At 40.8% G+C, this 20,072-nt stretch overlaps 1 long non-coding RNA gene across 1 annotated transcript in view; it reads right to left on the bottom strand.

The window, feature by feature from the left end:
- Window positions 1-6,139: 6,139 nt before the first annotated feature.
- Window positions 6,140-20,072, bottom strand: part of LOC307181605 — a 343,554-nt gene continuing 329,621 nt past the window's right edge. The window contains exon 5 of the long non-coding RNA XR_013826962.1: window positions 6,140-6,726. This is a non-coding gene — a long non-coding RNA (uncharacterized lncRNA). The remainder of the gene's footprint in view (window positions 6,727-20,072) is intronic.

Here is a 20,072-nt window from a genome sequence, read left to right as displayed (position 1 = left end):
GCTAGTTACAAAAGCATCATATAGTATAAATCCATTGTTGTTTAAAAGAATTGAAAAGGCACTGTGTGTTTGCTCTAAGGATGTTCATTCTCTTTTTTATTTAAAAAAATTAATTGAAATATAGTTAATGTACAATATTATGTTAGTTTCAGGTGTATTACAGAGTGATTTGACATTTGCCTACATTATGAAATGATCACCACAATAAGTCTAGTAACCATCTGTCCCTGTACGAAGTTATTATAATATTATTTCCACATAAAAGTGAGATAATATGGTATTCGTCTTTATCTGACTTATTTCGCTTAGCATAATATTCTCTATATCCATCCATGTTGTCGCTAATGGCAAAATCTCATTTTTTATGGCTGAGTAATATTCCACATATATACATATATATATTTATACATATATATACCACATCTTCTTTATCCATTCTTCTCTTAATGGACATTTAGATTGCTTCCATATCTTGCCTATTGTAAATAATGCTGCAATGGACATTGCTTTGAATGTTATCTTTTGAATTAGTGTTTTTGTTTTCTTCAGATAGATACCCAGAAGTAAAACTGCTGAATCATATGACAGTCCTATTTTTAATTTTTTGAGGAACCTCCATACTTTTTCCACAGTGGTTACACCAATTTACAATCTCACCAAAAGTGCATAAGAGTTCCCTTTTCTCCACAAAGGATGTTCAGTTTCTTTATATCTGATTCCAGTTAACTGTTTTGTTTCCTATAATTTTAAAACATAATGCAAGATTATTACTAATGAAAAAATTGGACCAGGCAAATTTGAAAAAAAAATGAAAAATAACTTTTAGAAATAAAAAATTTAGTCACTGAAATTTTTTAAAAAGGGATTAGATATGGCTAAAGATAGAATTAGTGAATAGAAGGATAAATGTGAAGAAACACAGAGAGACCAAGGAAATAGAAAAATACAAAAAGAGGAATTTAAGAAAAAAAAATGTCATGAAGAACCTAGGGGTAAGACAGGAATAAAGACACAGACCTACTAGAGAATGGACTTGAGGATATGGGGAGGGGGAAGGGTGAGCTGTGACAAAGTGAGAGAGAGGCATGGACATAAATACACTACCAAACGTAAGGTAGATAGCTAGTGGGAAGCAGCAGCACAGCACAGGGAGATCAGCTCGGTGCTTTGTGACCACCTGAAGGGGTGGGACAGGGAGGGTGGGAGGGAGGGAGACCCAAGAGGGAAGAGATATGGGAACATATGTATGTGTATAACTGATTCACTTTGTTATAAAGCAGAAACTAACACACCATTGTAAAGCAATTATACTCCAATAAAGATGTAAAAAAGAAAAAAAAGAGAGGTTCAGAGACATGAGGTAAAATGAGAAAGTCACACATATATTCAAAAGTAATTTCAGGGGAGCATACAGAGAGAATGGTAAAAAGCCTATCTATTAAAAGAATGGCTGAGAATTTTCCAGAAGTTATAAAACACTCCAGTCCTCAGATTCAAGAAATCTTATAAATCCCAAGCAGTCTCTAAAGGAGCAAAGGCAAATAAATGATTTTTAAACCAAGCCAAGAGAAGAGGCAGACCAGAATCAACAATTAGACATAGATGTTTCTCAGTAACAATATGAAAAAGGGAAGAAAGTAAATCACCCTCTTCGATGAGCTGAGAAAATTCTCCTAAAAATGGATATTTTGTGCTCATTTAACATCATTTAAGAATGAGATCAAAATAGGCATTTCACAAATAAAAATGAATTGTATTTACTATCAATAGACTATCACTGAAGGAATTGCTAATGAATATTCTTCATGAAAAAGAATATTGAATTGGTAAAGAAGGATTGAGATGAAAAAAGGGGAGGTGAGCAAATAAATTGGTAAAAAATAGATAAATCTAAAAAAGTACTGATTTCATTAAATAACAAGAATAATAATGATTAATTTGGGGAGGAAACAAACAAATTGAGATTTAAATACCCAACAAACATAACATACAAGGTGGAGTGGTAATACTTGGTATTAAAGATTGAGGCCTATTTTTGTGGGGGCGAAGTCTGGTGTGATGATTTAATTTTATGTGTTAACTTGACTGGGCCACAGGGTACCCAGATACTTAGTCAACACTGTTATGGATATTTCTATGAAGATAGTTCTGGATGAGATTAACATTTAAATCAGTAGACTGAGTGAAGCAGATTGCTCTCCCTAAAGTGGATGGGCCTCATTCAATCAGTTGAAGGCTGACTAGAACAAAAAGGTTGACCCTCCCATGAGTAAAAGAGTTCTTTCTGAGAGTTTGAGGACTGGGATATTGGCTTTCTTCTGCCTTTGGACTCAAACTGAAACATCAGCTCTTCTTGGGTCTCAAGCCTTCTGGGCTTTGGACTAGAACAACACCATCAGGCTCTCAGACCTTCAGACTGAGACTGAAACTAAACCACTGGCTCTCCTGAGCCTCCATCATGCTGATGAACCCTGCAGATCTAAGATTTACCAACCTCCATAATCATGTGAGCTGATTCCTTATAATAAATCTCTCTCATTCTCAATCTCTCTCTCTCTTGCTCTCATTATCACTCCCACTCTAGTTCTAGCTGTACCTCTATCTCTATCTTTATCTCCCTCTCTATCTCTATCCTACTGGCTCTGTTTCTCTGGGGAACTCTAAAACAGATTTTACCAACAGTGATTCTAGAGGAATAGAATTATGAGTTTTCTGAATTGGTTCTGGGGTTTCTGGAATTGGCTTTCTAATTTGATTAGGTTTCAAGATGCTAATGACTCCATTTCCAGTAGTAAAGAAAGCACTGATAGTTCATGATCAGGCAACCTCTGGCAACAGAGATAAGCAAAATATCACCACTGGAGACTCCTAAACAACCACTTACAAGAAGCAAGGATCTAAGTGTCTGTGTACATGATGCTTTTGAACGTTTCTGTCAAACTAACAAGTATAAGGAGAGTAACTCATTGCTCCTAACACTCACTGGTTGACAAAGTGGGAGAAGAAAAGGAGCTCAGGGATTCACATTCCCAGTTCAAGAGCCACATAAATGACCTGAAAGCTCTATGTGTGCTCCTATAGCTGCAGGGCTGAAAATGCTGAAAATCAAAAGCAGAATCTCAACCTGCAGCTGGCTGACTTACAAGGCATGTTGAACTCCCAGCCTGGTAAGGTGTCTACTATTAAAGGGCACTGATTGGGAAGGCACTGGGATCCTGAAAAGTGGAATGAGGACACATGAAAAGCCCTTGCTGTAGCTACAGACACTGAGCCCCTAAATTCTGATCAATCATTTTGCCAATGGAAGCAGCCTCTCTACTCACCATGGAAGAGGTCTTTTCATCCCCAGTGGAACCTCCAGTAGAAGCAGCCTCTTCATCCCCATCTGAGGGGGATTAACTCTGCAATGCCTGATGAAAGAGTAATGGCCTACCCTGAGGCAGATGCCACGCAAGACAATGCTGACTGTCCTCCACTCCTCTGTGCTTCCCGACCTACAACCAGGCTAAAGACCCAATAGGTCCCTAAGGCCGAGGTAGAAAGTGTGACCCATGAGGATGTGCAATATACTCCAAAAAAAGAACCAGAACTTTCCAATTTGTACAGACAGAAATTTGGAGAACATGTATGGGAATGGATAATAAGGATGTGGGATAATGGTATCAGGAATATAAAGTTGGATCAGGCCAAATTCATTAATATGGACTGACTAAGCAGTGATTCTGCATTTAATTTTGCATCTTGGGGGGTTAGAAAGGGATCTAACAATTTGGTTGCTTGATTGGCTAAAGCATGGACCAAAAGGTGGCCCACAGTGAGCAAGTTGGAAATGCTGGACCGACCTTGCTTTACTGTAGAGGAAGGGATTCAAAGGCTTAGGGAGACTGAAATGTTAGAGTGGATTTGTCACTTAAGACCTACTCACCCACCCTGGGATAGTCCAGAAGACACACTTTTTACCACAACTATGAGGAATCAATTTGTGAGGGGAGTCCCAACAGCCTTGAAGTGCTCTGTTGCTTGCTTATCTCTGCAAGCCAGACCTTACATTGGGAACTGCAGTCACTGAATTGGGAAACCTAAATGCAAGAGAGTAACTGAATCCCAGAGTGGCAGGGTCCAAAAGGCACCACTCAACTGCCAAAAGAAAAGTGAGTATGGTTACTGCAGTGGACAGCAGAGTCAAAGCAGCAATTAGAATAGTCTGACTCAAGCAGTATTCACTAGCTGATCATGGTATAAACCTAAATGTGAACTAAATAGCAAGCCTACTAAATACTTACTTGACCTGTATAAGCAGAAAAACTCTACGTTAAGTGAATAAAAGTCTAACTTGAATATAAAAAGAGAGAGTCACAGCCCCTCAATCCGTTCCCAGACTTGAGCCAGTTTACAGACCTGGAACCCTTTAAATGCAAGGGGAGGCCCTCTTAAGGAAAGACCCTGGTACGCTGCCAGAAATTTATACTGCTAATCTGTATTTCAGTCCTCCTCCAAAGGGATCTATGGCCTTTTACTAGGATAACAGTATGTTGGGGAAAAGGAAATAATCAGACCTTTCTGGGACTACTGAACACTGGCTCTGAACTGACACTGATTCCAGGTGACCTAAAGCATCACTGTGGTCCACCAGTTATAGTAGGGGCTTATGGAGGTGACGTGATCAATGTAATTTTAGCTCAGGTCTGACTCACAGTGGGGCCAGTGGGTCCCCAAATCCATCCTGGGGTTAGTTATTTCTCCAGTTGTAGAATGCATAATTTGAATAAGCATACTTAGCAGCTGAGAGATTTCCCACTTTGGTTCTCTGATCTGTGGTGAGAAGGCTATTACGGTGGGAAAGGCCAATTGGAAGCCATTAGAACTGCCTCTACCTAGGAAAATAGTAAACCAAAAGCAATACCACATTCCTGGAGAGAATGCAGAGATCAGTACCACTATCCATGGCTCGAAAGATGCATGTGTGCTGATTCCCACCACAGTCCCATTCAACCTTCCTATTGGATCTGTGAAGAAGACAGGGATCTTGCAAAAGACAGTGGATTATTTTAGGTTTAACTGAATAATTACTAAAATTGCAACGGCTATATCAGTTGCGGTTTCATTGTTTGAGCAAATTAATACATCCCCTAGTACCTGGTATATAGCTATTGCTCTGGCAAACGCTTTTTCTGATACCTGTCAATAAAGACCACCAGAAGCAGTTTGCTTTCAGGTGGCAAGGCCAACAATACAACTTCTCTGTCCTGCCTTAGGGGTATATCAACAACTCTCCAATCCTATGTCATCATTTAGTTTTCAGGAATCTTGACTGCCTTTCCTTTCCACAAGATATCACTCTGGTCTATTACACTGATGGACCTAGTGAGGAAGAAATACAAACTACTCTAGACTTATGGGTAAGACGTCTGTGTGTCAGAGGGTGGGAAATAAATCTGACAAAAAATCAGGGACCTTCTACCTCAGTGAAATTTCTAGGGCTTCAGTACTGTAGGGCATGTTGAGATGCGCCTTCTAAGATTAAGGGTAAGTTATGGCACAACCGAAAAAGAGACACAATGCCTAGTGGGCCTCTTTGGAATTTAGAAGCAACATATTCCACATTGGCCCATTTACTGAGTGACCCGAAAAGTTGCTAGTAATCCTTGGATTAGGGAATGAAATGCTTGAGGAATGAAATGCTTGAGGTGGGTGCACTTGCCTCCAACCTCCACAAAGTAACTGGGAAGCTCTGCAACTAGACAGCTCCAAATAAAATAGAGGGAAGAATTTTCAAAAGAAAACAAATGAATATGATCTATTCTACAATAGAAACATTAAAGAAATCTGATGTTCTTTTGTCTTCTAGTGTCCAAGCTAGAAGTTATTTTCAGTAATCCCCTAAAACAACAGGCATTATGCATAGCAGCGAAATAGTATTAGGGATCCTCCGTTTATCTGACTCATAACCAGAATTTTTCATGGATATCTAAGTCAGCTATGAAACACACAAACCATTAAAGAATATCAAAATAAAGATTCAGGTACTGTTTGAAAAGACTGAAAGATAAACAGAAAACTAGGGATAATGTAACGTATATGTAAGACAATGCATTAATCATCCTAACATAAAAATAACTTAGAAATCATTAAGATAAAGATAAACATCCCTATGGAATAAGGTCATGAACAGATTATCAATAAAACACACGTATCCGATAAGTATGTGAAAAGCATTTATGCTCACTAATGATAAAAAAAATTCTACCATTGATGCAGTCCAAACAGGTCAGACTCATAGGGTCACATAGAAGGGTGGGAAAATGAGGAGTGAATCCGAAGGAGCAAACAGGAAATATCCCACATGGGAAGCTTTGCTAACTAAAGTCTCTGAGATTTTCCAATAAGACATCTATAAATCTGCACAGAGGAAATACGAAGAAAATTTGCAAACCTTTGTTTAGAACTGTTTGTTCCTTTTGATATGTATGCCTAAACTATTTTGGAAGAGGCAGCAACCATTGTTTCCTAAATAAATCAAAAGAAAAGCTCAAGGGATTTCCCCATTGGAAAAAGCCTAGTGGAATTTTACCATCAGAAGAAATTGTAAAAAAACTATTTACCCTAGAGGATTTCCTCTATGCTGCAGGAGTATGGTATAGTCCTTCCATCACAGAGTGAGCAATTGGTAGCTCCTGAGACCAGCACAATTTGATCAGTTGAATTTCACCACCTTCAGGTATAGAGCTAAAAATGAAGAAAAACACCTTATTATTACTTGGAAATTACATTCAATTGAGAATTACATACATTGAAACTACTGATCAGCCACAGTAAGTATCTTGAATTTTTTTTCTAATTAAGATGAAAAGATTCAAAGCATAGTCTAGCCCAGATTTGGCAAACCCTACAATAATGACTATTTACTCATTTGCTCAGTTGTTTGTTCAGTTCATTCAATATGCTTTTATGTAGTCTGTGTCAGGAATTGTTTTAGATAATAGAGACCCAGAGACAAATTCCTCCTGGAGCTCATAGTTAGTAATGAAGATAAATGCAAAGTATTAAATGATATGGTAGGGACTTCCCTGATGGTACAGTGGTTAAGAATCCACCTGCCAATGCAAGCAACACAGGTTCGAGCCCTGGTCCGGGAAGATCCTACATGCCGCGGAGCAACTAAGCCCGTGCGCCACAACTACTAAGCCTGTGCTCTAGAGCCCGTGCTCTGCAACAAGAGAAGCCACCGCAATGAGAAGCCCGCGTACCACAACAAAGAGTAGCCCCTGCTTGCTGCAACTAAAGAAAGCCTGCACTCAGCAACAAAGACCCAACGCAGCCCAAAAATAAATAAATAAAAATAAATGATATGATAGGAGGTATTTGATACAAAGTGAACGGAGCTATGAGAACACAGAAGAGAATTTCTGAGGGTGGGTTTCTTAAAAGCAGAGCCTAAGAGACAAGGATTCTTGTGCAAGTGATTTATTGAGGCAATGTGTTCAAGTGAAACCTAACATACAGTGAGGGCAGCAAGAATATAGACAAAGATGTAAGTTCAGTAGTTCAGCTTCGGTCTGATTCTTCAAGAAGCTCCGGGTCAGGAACAGCATCATAAAGTTGTCCCACCTTGAGATAAAGGTCCAGACCTTATATCAATAAACCACAGTCTCCAGGATGGCCCTGGGGAGAAGGCATATGCTCCTAGGCACTTCCAAATGGGCAGGCTTCTGTGGACCAGGGACAACTCCCAGGCATATCCCTGTAGGCTGTTAACTGCCATCACTCACAGCAAGTGGGGGATGGGTGCACTGGCCCAGGAAATAGAATCTGTCTACTGCATTCCACTATTTACACCGTTCAGCCCCACCTGCTTCTCACATTAAATTAGTATCATGATGGCACCACTTCTCCAAGATTTGGGTTGTTCAAAATTTCTGGAGAAACTTACAGGAGGAGGGTTAGTGAGACAAACCACAGTCCCCACAGCACTAGTACTCACCATCCCCCTTCTCTACCCACCCATTCCAGAGTCCTCTCTGCCTTGGATAACACTTTTAAAAATTATTTTTATAAATAAATTTTTTTTTTTTTATTTTAGTTTTGGCTGCATTGGGTCTTCATCGCTGCGCGTGGGCTTTCTCTAGTTGCGGCGAGCGGGGGCTACTCTTTGTTGCAGTGCACGGGCTTCGCATTGCAGTGGCTTCTCTTGTTGCGGAGCACAGGCTCTAGGCACGCAGGCTTCAGTAGTTGTGGCGCACAGGCTTAGTTGCTCTGTGGCATGTGGGATCTTCCCGGACCAGGGCTCAAACCCGTGTCCCCTGCATTGGTAGGCGGCTTCTTTTTTAAAATTAATTAATTAATTAATTTTTGGCTGTGTCGGGTCTTTGTTGCTGCACATGGGCTTTCTCTAGGTGCTGTGAGTGGGGGCTACTCTTTGTTGCAGTGCACGGGCTTCGCATTGCGGTGGCTTCTCTTGTTGCAGAGCATGGGTTCTAGGCGTGCAGGCTTCAGTAGTTGGGGCACGTGGGCTCAGTAGTTGTGGCTCATGGGCTCTAGAGCACAGACTCAGCAGTTGTGGCACGCTGGCTTAGTTGCTCCGCGGCATGTGGGATCTTCCAGGACCAGGGCTCGAACCCATGTACCCCGCATTGGCAGGCAGATTCTGAACCACTGCACGACCAGGGAAATCCCTAGATAACACTTTTGTTGATTCAGGTAGCTTTCCTGGTAAGGTGACCCAGACTGTCATCCCTGACAGATCTGAATCTCTGGTTACCTTGACCATTCTAGGTCATGGTTGCTATATTAACCCACTTACCATTTACACATTCACTATTAAAATGGAGCATGGGACTACCAAGAGATGACTCATGGAGTCACTCGTGTGCCAAAAATATTCCTCCCTACCTCACGATGCAACGAGTCTTACTTCCTGCTTATCTGAGTTCAATTACCCCTGCCAGTATGGTAATTTCCCTTTTTTTCTGCTGGTCTATTGGTATAAGGAGCGTAGAATGACCAGTGGCAGCTGCAGTTTTTATTTCAGTGGAAAACTTAAAGAGCATTCCTCTTCTTGAGGCCTCTAGACACACAGAGCCTAAATATGTGGGGTTGGGAAGCACAAATTCTCCAAATGGGTTACTTCAGTTATAGGTGTTGGCTGACTCCCACTTCCACGCCTTGATCACCAGATCCATATATTCCACCTGTTGGAGACGTAGCACCATGTTACGGGGTGTCATCTTCAAGCCTCAGCTGTACTTTCAAGAGGCCATTCCAACACTCTGTCAGGCTGGCCGCTTCTGAATGGTATAGTATGTGGTAGGAACAGCACACCTCATTTGCCATAAAGTGGGTCTTGCTTCATGGCAATATTATATTGGATATCATGCTGGTAGATCAGACCTTTGAATCTTGGTACTGGCTGAGGCACTGTGAATAGGAAATGCAAACTCATATCCAGAATACGAGTTAATCACAATCAGATTAAATGGTTTCTCCTTCTAGGGTGGAAACGGTCCACTTTTATCAGGTTGCTTAAACTGATTGGAAGCTAAGTGCTGGTGTTTGTGGCTGACAGGTCAGACAGTCAGCCATGGTAGTAGCCAGATGAACCATGTTGAGAGGGAGCCCATTCAATTGGTCCCATCCCTATCAGGGCTCTGACTATCACAGACTCACCAAGCCTATGAATTCAGCTTTCTGTGAATTTCTGCCACTCTTAACAGTTAAGTCCTGTGACTGGTTGTCAGATCTGCCTGCACTTTGGCAACAAGAGGTACGGGTCTCTTTAATTGCAGCCAAGGAAGTATGTTTTACTTTAAATTGGAGACTGAGTCTGAGCCTGTCATTTTCTCTCTTTAAGGCATTAGTAGCACTTAGCAACAGCTCCCAAATACCTCAGTCTTTACAGTTATTATTTTCCCTGAAATTCTTAAGCCTCAGGACCATTACACAAGCTATGTCCACCTGTATCCCATCCAAGATCACCAGAGGTGAAAGTCTCAGCAGCTGTACTGCTATAGCAGGTCAGGAATCAGTACGCTACTAACCAAAAGTAATGAAGTCCTTGCTGCCATCTGGCTGGTGAATGATCTGACCCCAGCCTCTCATCCTTAGAGACTGCTTTCTAGGATTATTCCTGGTACCAACTATCTTGGGTTGGGTTTTCTAAAATCAGAGCCAGAGACAGGGCTTCTAGTGCAAATGATTTAATGAAGGAGTTCTCTCAGAAGAAACCTTACGTTAGTGAGGAAAGCAGAATAGGGCAGAGGATGAAGCTAGATGGAGATACAGTAGAAGTCTAGCCTCAGCGATCCCCTGGTGAGCTCTCCAGCATGAAGGGCACCCCGAGTTGTCCCACCTGGAGGCAAGCGGGCAGCCTTTTGTCTCCCCGTATCATCAGCTCTGGGACAGAGAGCAACATTTCAGACGCTTCTGAGTGAGGAGGCTCCTGTTGGTGGGAGGCAATCATTGTACGTGAGCTGCTAAAAGGGATCTGGGCCGGGCACCAGCAGCTCTCCTACAGGAGGAATGAGAAACTCTTTGCTGAGGAATTAGAAAAGATTTTGTCATGAAGATTACACTTGGCCTGTTAGGAAGAGAAAAGAGGTAATTAGGCTGAGAACGGAGTAGCCAAGTTAGGGAGTGAACAGTAATTTAGGCAACAAGATCACTGACTTCAAATCTGGAGGAGATTTGTGGTCAGAATCGTATATATCTGATTTCAACATTTTTCTGAACTCAGTGGAAGCTCATCAATAGGCTAGGTGTTAACTTTTATTTAGTTTCTTTTCTTTTCTTTCTTTCTTTCCCTTTTCCTTTTTTTCTTTTGGATAATTTTCTTTAAGCTATAAGCTGCCAATACTTCCTGGCAGTAGTATTACTGAATATAGCTGGTTAATGAGGTATACTGGGGTTAGTGTACAACATTACACTAATTAATGTATTTCAACATCTCACTAGAGTAATAATAGACACCTTATAGAAAGGCTGTATAAGTTGGCAGATGTTAAAAAGGAAAAACTGTGTATGAGAGGTAATCTTGCCAGAGGCTCCAGAATTTCCGAAACAATGTAGTAAACAAAGGTTTACATTTAAAGTAAAATGGGACAGATTTTGGTTTGCTTATGTTGGTTGTCATGGCACTGGAGCCCCCACAGTCTAATGCCTCCTTGCTTAACTAAACAGAAAACAGGAGTTGGGGCAGAAGACGGCGCTCCAGGAAAGCAGAAACTGACTCTGGGGTCATGTGGCTGACAGGGTAGTGGTCCTCTGGCCAGGTGTCAGGCCTGAGCCACTGAGGTGGGAGAGCCGAGTTCAGGACATTGGACCACCAGAAACCTCCCGGCCCCACGTAACATCAGTTGGTGAGAGCTCTCCCAGAGATCTCTGTCTCAACGCTAAGACCCAGCTCCACTCAACGACCAGCAAACTCCAGTGCTGGACACCCCATGCCAAACAACTAGCAAGACAGGAACACAACCCCACCCATTAGCAGAGAGGCTGCCTAAAATCATATTAAGTTCACAGACACCCCAAAACACACCACTGGATGTGGTCCTGCCCACCAGAAAGACAAGATCCAGCCTCATCCACAAGAACACAGGCACCAGTACCCTCCACTAGGAAGCCTACACAACCCACTGAACCAACCATACCCACAGGGGGCAGACACCAAAAACAATGGGAACTACAAACCTGCAGCCTGCAAAAAGGAGACCCCAAACACAGTAAGTTAAACAAAATGAGAAGACAGAGAAATATGCAGCAGATGAAGGAGGAAGGTAAAAACCCACCAGACCAAACAAATGAAGAGAAAATAGGCAGTCTACCTGAAAAAGAATTCAGAGTAATGATAGTAAAGATGATCCAAAATCTTGGAAATAGAATAGAGAAAATACAAGAAACGTTTAACAATGACCAGAAGAACTAAGGAGCAAACAATGATGAACAACACAATAAATGAAATTAAAAATTCTCTAGAAGGAATCAATAGCAGAATAACTGAGGCAGAAGAACAGATAAGTGACCTGGAAGATAAAATACTGGAAATAACTACCGCAGAGCAGGATAAAGGAAAAAGAATGAAAAGAACTGAGGACAGTCTCAGAGACCTCTGGGACAACATTAAATACACCAACATTCGAATTATAGGGGTCCCAGAAGAAGAAGAGAAAAAGAAAGGCACTGCGAAAACATTTGAAGAGATTATAGTTGAAAACTTCCCTAATATGGGAAAGGAAATAGTCAATCAAGTCCAGGAAGAACAGAGAGTCCCATACAGGATAAATCCAAGGAGAAACATGCCAAGACACATATTAATCAAACTATCAAAAATTAAATACAAAGAAAAAATATTAAAAGCAGCAAGGGAAAAACAACAAATAACACACAAGGGAATCCCCGTAAGGTTAACAGCTGATCTTTCAGCAGAAACTCTGCAAGGCAGAAGGGACTGGCAGGACATATTGAAAGTGATGAAAGGGAAAAACCTACAACCAAGATTACTCTACCCAGCAAGGATCTCATTCAGATTCGATGGAGAAATTAAAACCCTTACAGACAAGCAAAACCTCAGCACCACCAAACCAGCTTTACAATAAATGTTAAAGGAACTTCTCTAGGCAGGAAACACAATAGAAGGAAAAGACCTACAATAACAAACCCCAAACAATTAAGAAAATGGTAGTAGGAACATACATATCGATAATTACCTTAAATGTAAATGGATTAAATGCTCCAACCAAAAGACATAGACTGGCTGAAAGGATACAAAAACAAGACCCATATAGATGTTGTCTACAAGAGACCCACTTTAGACCTAGGGACACATACAGACTGAAAGTGAGGAGATGGAAAAAAATATTCCATGCAAATGGAAATCAAAAGAAAGCTGGAGTAGCAATTCTCATATCAGACAAAATAGACTTTAAAATAAAGACTATTAGAAGAGACAAAGAAGGACACTACATAATGATCAAGGGATCAATCCAAGAAGAAGACACAGACATAGTGAATGGACGTGAGGACATGGGGAGGGTGAATGGTAAGCTGAGACAAAGTGAGAGAGTGGAATTGACATATATACACTACCAAATGTAAAATAGATATCTAGTGGGAAGCAGCCACACAGCACAGGGAGATCAACTGGTGTTTTGTGACCACCTAGAGGGGTGGGATAGGGAGGGTGGGAGGGAGACGCAAGAGGGAGGGGATATGGGGATATATGTGTATGTATAGATGATTCACTTTGTTATACAGCAGCAACTAATACAACAGTGTAAAGCAATTATACTCCAATAAAGATGTTAAAAAATAAATAAATGAAGTAAAACGGTAGAAAACTGGCCCAAGTGATTTAGAAAAGGAGGAGATTGGAGAATTTTGGATTTCCTAATTTATTACTTGCAAGATATAAGATGTAAAAAACACACAAAATTAACATTTGATCAATAGCATTACATTTTGAAATCTCTATATTTGGGACTCAAAATTTGAGTAAAAATGCTGTCTTTCATATCGATGTTTGGATAATCACCAACACTCAGTTGAGTCACAAACTACTGGAAAAAGGTTCAGGGAAGCAAAGGTTCAAGGCTAGGTGTTTGGGGGTGAATGTGGGTGAGTGTGCATATTTGTACACCTGTGTGTAAAATGAGAGAGAGAGACCTTTTGTATATGTGTCATTTCAAAACCAAATATAAATAATTTAAATTTTGAACTGTGCGTACCTGCATATCTCTGGTGTAGTGTGTAGGCAATCAAGATTTAACACCACAATAAGGCCAGCACTGGAGAAAAGACTTCCTTTAGAATCTACCAACCTGGAACTAGTGTTATGCAGTCAGGAGCTTTGGTTATTAAATGAAATCAAAAGCCCATCAGGCCTATCAGCATCTTACAAACCATTAGTGTTTCATTTAAAGAGAGTGCCTTGTTTCTGAAATATTCATAGCTGGAATCCACCACCACTGCTGAGATTTACATCTCCTCTCTCCCCATTATGCTTGCTGAATCTCTTTACTTGCTATTGTAGGAAAAATATTCAAAGATTTATAGGCAGCAAAGAGAAGGCAGCAAATTATGACATCCATTATTGGCATCTGCTCTTGTCTGTATCCCCAGGAAATGCAAATACAAATGAATTCCAATTTTCTACTACAACTGAGTTGCAGAGGGAACTGTTATATGCAGATGAGGCAACTTCTATTTGGACAGAGATAAAATGGAAGAAATTTCAGTCTACTACACTTGGCATACCATTTGCATAACTCTGAGAAAACTGTCACAAAGGGATAATAAAAAATCATAAGTCTCTTAAAGAACCACATACAATGCCTATAACTAGGCTGCTTTTAAGAGAAACACACACAGCTTTAAGCTGTAGGGGCTGATGCAAGATCCAAAAACAAAAGGGTGATTAAAAATAGATGCTTCTATATTCACTAGTAAAAGTGATCCCTCTTCTCATGTTTGGCAAAAGGATTACACTAGGTTTGAAAATAACTTATAATCCAGTATGCAGTAAAGACAGACCTCACATTACCAATTTTTAAAAATTCTTTTGGCATAAGTCATTGTTTCTCCTGGAGGAATGACTATGACAACATTTCCCATTATGTTGTAGGCTCTTTGAAAGCAAGGAACTCTTGTATCCACTGATGTCCTGTATCCTCGGTGTCTAAGATAGAGTTTTGAACATAATAGTATCTCAAAATAAAATGTTCTGTGATAGGAACTGACAGAGTCACTGTAGGACAGTAGTGGGACTTAGGAGATCAGTGTTCTAGACTAGCCTTTGTCTCTGAGAATTTGGCCAGGTTCCCCTATTTCTATGGTCCTCAGCTACCACCTCTGAAAAAAAAGGAGAGGATAATATGATAATACCCACCTTATTTGGCTTGGTAAAGAATTAAATGAAGTATCATGCCTAGTGTCCAGTATAACATCTGACAAATCTGTCTCTGAAGACGTGGGTCCTTTTTTCTGACCTCCTACAACTCTCCGACACGCCTCAGCTTGAGGATTAGGAAGGTCAGCAGTTTCTGACAATCTTAGACCCCACTCACATGGCTCATGTTACCTGGATATTCTCTGTCTGCTCTTATCTTTAATGCTCCACCTGCCTCAAAATTGCTTTCCAGCATTTACTAAAACTGGCTTTTGACTCTCAATTTCCCTCTTCCCCAAGTCCTGACATCATGCCATACATTCTTTTCTTGTCTATCTTGCCTCCCCCACTGGGGTCATGATTTGCCTCAACTTTTCAGAGTGCCACACTCTTCCAGGCCCCTGCTGACTTTTCCCTCCTCTCTGTCCATCTAAATTTGACTGTCTTTATCCATTTCCCAACAAAACTGCTCCAGGTAACACAATTAGCACATAAATGACCATGATGAGCTCTGTAACTTTACATCCTTCAACGCTTGGCATACAAAGCTTTCTCAATTTCTGCCCCATGATTAATCACTTCCCTGGATGACTGACAGTGGGAACATTCATTTCCTTCAGAAAAACACTACTTCCACCTACTGGGTGTCATCTTGTGCAGGTGAACACCACACCCAATTGTTTTAATCACCTCCTATTCAGAACCCTGTTGGTGAGGGAGGGATTCCTGCCCTGGAGTTGTGAGGATGGCCCCAAAGGTCCCATGATACTCATGATACTCACAGCTCAGGAGAGGAGGACACCATATGCCAGGCCAGGCTACATGGGCTTGTGCTTGGGAGCAGAGTGAACTACCAAGGGGCAGTGGGAGGCGGCGTTATAGTACCAAGAGGGTAGGTGCCCCTGGTTCCCAGGGGATTGGCTTGCTGGGATAATTCTATGGGATGACAGGAAACTGAAACCCACTACTCAGGGATAAGCAAGAACTGCACCTGGTCCCCATGATAAGGAGGGCTGTTTGGCTAGGGGGGTCTTACCTCTGAGAGCAGAGTGGGAGTGGGGGAAGCTTGTGATTAAGGTATTTGAGGCCCTTCTTATTTTACCAGATGTCAAGGCAGCACATCATATTGAGCCTTAATTTTAGGCTTTATCGCACACCAACTCACATCTCACCTCTCAATTCCTTTAATTCCTAACTCCAAGAACTTTCACTTCTGCTCTATGATGGTAGGGCTTACACTTCCAGTCTAATGCTCAGAATCATAATTTCCAACCTCCCAATTCTTATTATCCTTAGAGTTCTATCTTATTGTTCTACATACCCTCCCTGAACAAACCCAACTCTGAATCTACTGTATACCCTGCTGAGAACTATGCGAGAAAAACCACAAAGTGGATGAGATTTGTGCTGTTATATTTTCATAGTCCTTAACTGCCAGTGGATTATTAATATTGCCTAGAATCTCAGAGCCTTGTTCTCTCAATTTGCAGAGAAGCTGCTCCACATTTCACTGCTATTCTCAAGGCCCTACTCAACCTTTCCCCAGTCAGGCTTATCAAAGCACCTAAGATAAGAATTCTATCTACACTGCCATCCTACCTTAAGCCTCAGAGGAAGGGCCATTTCTCTTGCTTCTCATGCCCAAACGCATAATTGTGTTCTGAATCCCTTTCTCTCTCATCTCCTTGACAGCCTCATTCCATCAATTTTCTCTTCTCCTCTTTATCCTCAATCTTCCCGTCTCAGTTGTTCTTTTTCCTTAGCATATACACATGCTCAAGTCTCTTCTACCTAACAAATCCCGCCTTTGGCCCTTTAACTATTACTACATCTCTTCATCCCCTCACAGCCAAGCTGCTTTAAAGAGAAGAATAGAATTTAAATATCCTCCAGCCCCAAAAAAGGAACCCTCCTACACTGTTGGTGGGAATATAAATTGGTGCAGCCACTATGGAGAACAATATGGAGGTTCCTTAAAAACTAAAAATAGAATTACCATATGACCCAGCAATCCCACTCCTGGGCATATATCCAGAGAAAACTCTAATTCGAAAAGATACATGACTCCAATGTTCATTGCAGCACTACTTACAGAGGAGTGGATAAAGAAGATGTGGAGATATATATATATACATATATATACATATATATATATATACACACACACACACACACACACACACACACACATATATATAATAGAAAATTAGCAATAAAAAGAAACAAAATAATGCCATTTGCAGCAACATGGATGGACCTAGAAATTATACTAAGTGAAGTAAGCCAGACAAAGACAAATATGATATGATACAGCTTATATGTGGAATCTAAAAAAAATGATACAAATGAACTTATTTACAAAACAGAAATAGACTCACAGACACAGAAAACAAACTTATGGTTACCAAGGAGGATAGCGAGGGGTAGGGAAGGGATAAATTAGGAGTCTGGGATTAACATATACACACTACTATATATAAAATAGATAATCAACAAGGACCTACTATATAGCATAGGGAACTATACTCAGTATTTTGTAATAACCTATAAAGAAAAGAATCTGAAAAAGAATATATACACACACACACACACACACACACACACACACACACATACACACACACATATATATAACTGAATTACTTTGCTGTACACCTGAAACTAACACAACATTGTAAATCAACTATATTTCAATAAAAATAAATAAATACATAATTAAATATCTTCCAGCCCCACTCCCTCCCAGTGAATTGCAGCAACACATCTGTCAACACACATCAATAACTTGGCTCTCATCAAACCTAGCGTAGGCCTTTCAGTTCTAATCCTCCTGGGGCCCGCTAGAACATGGGACACTGTCAACTCCTCACCCCCGACACACAAGCTTCTGGGACACCTCTCTTCTAACTCTCCGACCTCTTGTTTTTAGTCATCTCTGTGTCTGCTCCCCATCCGCTGCCTGCCCTGAATTTTGGAGCTACTCAGGGTTCAATTCTCAGCTATATTCCTTAGGTCATCTTATCCATGTTCCATGAGTGCTGACTCTCAAAGCAATATGTCTAACCCAGAAGCCTTCCCTGAGCTCCAGATCTCTCATTTTAACTGGCTGCTAATTATCGACAACTGCTTCAGACTCTGCACACATTAAACTCATCACTTTTCTCATACGTTCACTTTCTACTTCATCCCTCAAATATGTCTCTACTTCAGCCATCCCCAACCTTTTTGGTACCAGGAACCAGTTTCATGGAAGACAATTTTTCCACAGACCGGGGAGAGGGAAATGGTTCAGGCCGTAATGTGAGTGACGGGGAGCGATGGGGAGCGGCAGATGAAGCTTCGCTCCCTCACCCGCCCCCCACCTCCTGCTGTGCGGCCCGGGTCCGCTAGCGGTCCACGGCCCAGGGGGTTGGGGACCACTGCTCTACTTCATTTTACATCCCTGTTTTGGTTTTTATCCTCCTATCACCTAATCCAAAATCCCGAGTAACATCCAGAGCTCCTCCTACCTGCTCTGTCCCCTGTTTTTACATCTGTATTCTTCTACCTCAGTGTGGACTCTTACGATACTTCCTTAGCGTCCTCCAGCAAAGGGTCTTTAGTCCTTCAAAGAGTTTGGGATGTATACTGTAGTCAATGGTTTCCAAATCTGATTTACCCAGAGAGCCTGAGGAAGATTATTTAAAAATACAGGTTTGTTATTTGTACACCTATCCACCCCCACTCCCACCATAAATATACTGAGTCAGAAAGGGGGCAGAAATAAGCCGTGTTTTAAAATTTTCCCAGGTGATTATCAAACAAACCATTGTCTGATAAACACTGGGCACTGGTGAGGTATTACACAATGACGTTGTATAAAATATTGTGCTTCAGAAAGACAGTTCTGGAAGCAGTGTGCAGGATGTACTAGAGGCTGATTAAATGCTGCCCAGATGTTTTCCTTCAGATAAAAATGTTAAAGGTTCTAGTTATAGCCACAACTGCATGCAAAAGATAGTGGTTCCTGTCAATAGTAAGTCTACCTATATTCCTGTCTATCTATCATTATCACCTATCAATCTCTTCTAGCTATAAAATAGATGATTAACATCTGTGCTGACTGCCTACAGTGACCAAGAAACTTGGAAATATTAATTAACTTTTGTAAAATCACACAGTAACTCAGTAATATAAACAAACACCAGATTTTTATGATCTTCTGTCTCCTTTTCTTATACAGTTCTCCCTCAGCCAGTAAAACTGTCTAGAGATGGGTTATCATTGTATCTTCTTTAAATAAAGCTTTCCAGTGGCTTTTGGAATTAACCAACACCTCATTTCCTCCTTATGAAAGTGATCAGGCAATCCTATCCACTCTGGAGCCCAAATCCTCTGAAGAAGGTTCAAATCTGAGAAGTGAATACATTTTATCTAAGCAGAGCCTGTCAGAACATTTTTAATAAAAACCTGGCCCAATTTCAGAGCTTTCTTTTCATTAGGGCAGGTCTGAAAGCAAAGGTCTTGAAAGTGGTTAGAAAAACATAGTGTAATCACTATGGTACCATTATCCTGTCCCTGGGTAATCATTAGGCATCAGCTTGCCAAAGCGAAGGGCGGCAAATTACTCATTTATTGTTACCTGAGCTGTGCAGAAGACTGAAATCTGGACTACTAATGATTTTTTTTCACCTTGTTTGGGAGATTCTGTAGAAAAGTTCACATGTAGCACAGATGCTAGTTGGATGGCAAAGGTGCTTTCAGACAAATATAAAAGGGAAGCAAAGCATCACCTTCCTTCAAAAGTAAAGCTGAAAAGCTCCACATCATTTCATAAAAGCAGCTCTAAGGGAGAAATACTAAAAGTCATCAAGCTCTATAATGGGAGAAGAAACTAGTTAGTTGGCTTTGAGTAGATTTTGATCTGCTGTAAAAGATATTAGACACTCAGAGTACAAGCTGAATTTAACGCAAATCTAGTTTAAGGTAAATATTTACCAACCAGTTTGTAGGAAAAAAAAAATCTATTTAATAGTGAGATCATCTAATGAATTAGATTTGTGTGCGTGTGTGTCAGTTGCTTTAGCAAGTTTCAAATTCAATAAAGCCTCCAAGTCTAGGTATGGTGAAAGAGAACCAAACCATTCCTAATCTTGTTAAAGTGGGAGCATTTACAAGATCTAGTACAGGTAAGTATGATTGGGAACATGAAAGGCAG

This window comes from Stenella coeruleoalba, assembly GCF_951394435.1.
Source record: "Stenella coeruleoalba genome assembly, chromosome: 2".
NCBI classification, from domain to species: Eukaryota; Metazoa; Chordata; class Mammalia; order Artiodactyla; family Delphinidae; genus Stenella; species Stenella coeruleoalba.
The sequence above is the reverse complement of the archived record's forward strand: the minus strand, read 5'-3'. Positions and strand labels throughout refer to the sequence as shown.